General features: G+C 36.6%; 1 pseudogene; it reads right to left on the bottom strand.

The window, feature by feature from the left end:
- Nucleotides 1–458: 458 nt before the first annotated feature.
- On the bottom strand, nt 459–1,748 carry LOC136462865 (uncharacterized; annotated as a pseudogene).
- Nucleotides 1,749–2,681: the final 933 nt, after the last annotated feature.

Raw genomic sequence — 2,681 nt, 5'->3', positions numbered from 1 at the left:
TCCAAATCATGTTGATGCAATACATCTATTGCAACGGCTATCGTTCGATGCAATAGACTATATTGCATCCATATTAGGTTCGATGCTATATAATCTATTACATCACCATTTTGATTCGATGCAAGAGGTTCTATTGCATCATCATTTTGGTTCGATGCAATAGGAACTATTGCATCGACGTTATGTTCGATGCAATTCGAACTATTGCATCGACATGAGGTTAGATGCAATACAAACTATCACATCGACATGAGCTTGGATGCAATACAAACTATTGCATCGACATGAGATTTGAAGGGCAACCAATTATTGCATCAAATTCATTGCACAGAAATTCATAAAATTACAAAATTCAATGGCACAAAAAGGCAATCATATTAATAACTTGGATCATAAGCATTCAATAGTTTGTACAATGTAAGGAAGTCAAATGCCTTCCTATTTCTAAATAGGTAATTGCAAAGTTGAACTGCATTACAAACCACTAACTTATGCTACAAATAGGCAATCATAAACAAAAATACATGTCTCTTAGCACAGATCAATATGACATCTTTCTCGTTGCACAATATTTGATTCATTTCAGCTTGCCAAGACTCCCTCAAGGTTGATCTTCCTGAAAAAGTCAAAATGACATGCATTAGTAATATATATAGTTGATCACACAGTTGGAATCAAACATAGACAACACATGATAGACAACAATATTTTTGGGTTTAACAAATAGAATGGATACTGAAGCCGAACTATAAACACATAAGGCATGAACTCCTGATTGCTCATGTTAAGTGAACAAACATACATGTATAAGTGAACAAAGTTCATGTTAATAATCTGGACAACAACTTAAAATGACACCTGATTGCTCATACCTTTCCTCCTTTCTTTCTGCATTGTAGCTTTTTATTTGTAGCAGTATTCCTCAGTGTTTGTGATGTAATAAATGTCACTGTCTCATTACTATCTTTATCATTTGGGAAAAGTGATCTGTTGGCGCTGCGAGTGAGGCGACTAGGTTGGATACTCTTCTGTTTGCTCAACAATACATTGTCTGGTACAGTCTGTAAAAACCAAAAGATTTGAAGGAGCAATCACCACTTAGCAATTCTAAGAATCTGTTCAACTGCAGGTGATAATTTTGAAGTATATTACCTGTTGCACATGTTCTAATCCTTGGATGGGAGTCGGAACAACAGCAGGTTCATTATGTGTGGGCAGGGCAGATTCTCTACCAGCCTTCATATTTTAAAAAAAGATTCACACATTATGTCAGATTAAATGTAGGTATCCATTACATCGCAGTTTGCATTTATCAAAAAATAATACCTGTGCTAAATCTGCACCTTCATTTCCACTAACCATATTTTCTGCAGGCTGAGGGGCTGTTGTGGTTGGTGCAGCATTCTTGCATTGGAGTTATAAGGAGAAACATTAGCAATCAAGCTTTACTAAAATCAATGATGTTGGTAACAATTAAGAAGTAGTATTATTACCAAAGGTGGTGCTTGATTGTGTTGTTTGATTAGTGAAAAAAACTCTTGCCTTAGTTCTTCTCTAATCTTGCTACTTGTACTCTCCAGTTGATGTTGCAGCTGCTAAATTTTTTCCTTGTAGCTCTCCCTCTCAGCGGCTTGAACGGTAAGCTTTTCTTTTAACTTCTCTACCTCAGCTTGAATCTCACTATTCTTCTGTTGGGCTGCTGTTGCTAATGCAGATGCACGAGCTTGCTCTTTAATTCATTCATTCATAAGTTGGCTTCGGGTCGAATACTTTGCCAAGTATCCATGTCCAGGACCTTTCCTGCTCCTGCATCTAGTGGTTTCCTTGTAGGTTTCGTGAAGAATGTGCCTTTCTTGTTCTTTTGAAATCACAGAAGCTTCCAACTCAATTCTCTCTGCAATTTTGGAGAAGGCGCTTTCCTAAATTTAAGAACACAATTAGTGTTTTCAACTTTAGCAAGTAGCAACAGCAGTTCCAGTTCAAGTATAATAAGAATTAGGTAAAATGGATACTTTGGAAATCAAACTGTATCAGTTAGATTCATGTACTGATTACTTCCTCAAAAAATCCAAGTCCATGTTAATCATGCAAATATGATTTCTAGCAAAGCATGTTGAGAGGTAAAAAGCAATGGACAGTTGAACTCTAGCATTTCAGATATATGTATGACATTGGAGATAAATGAATAAAACATGTTATGAGAACATACATCACTGGACACTCGTTTACCGAGTAGCCCAGCTCTATTCAAATCACTTTAAAGAACATAATTAACTACATAAAGCATCTAACATAAGCAACTTGCTTTCCAGCAAGTTTTCAGAAATCTGGGCATGCAACGGCTGTACAGAAAATAAATCATATCTGGAGATATACAAGTCCAAATGACTTGCAAGAGGACATTCTGGAAGCTTATAAAATTCTTGAGATTTCATCTTCATACATCAAAGCATGATTCAGAACTTAAGTACTTCGAAATAGCAGAATTACAGAAACTACTCTGCTGAAACAGAGAGCACCACTGTTTTGTGTGATCAAGCTCGTCTCTGCCGACACCGTCCGAAATAGGAAGCCATTGATGAAACATCTATTGAATACACGAGCACGATCATCTGGTCCTTCAGAAAGGTTGTACATCTCCTCACTAGCTTTTCCTTGGGCATATTCTTGTTTGGTCTGTA

Source organism: Miscanthus floridulus, chromosome 7 (assembly GCF_019320115.1).
Source record: "Miscanthus floridulus cultivar M001 chromosome 7, ASM1932011v1, whole genome shotgun sequence".
Lineage (NCBI taxonomy): Eukaryota > Viridiplantae > Streptophyta > Magnoliopsida > Poales > Poaceae > Miscanthus > Miscanthus floridulus.
This window is presented reverse-complemented; position numbering and strand designations above follow the sequence as displayed.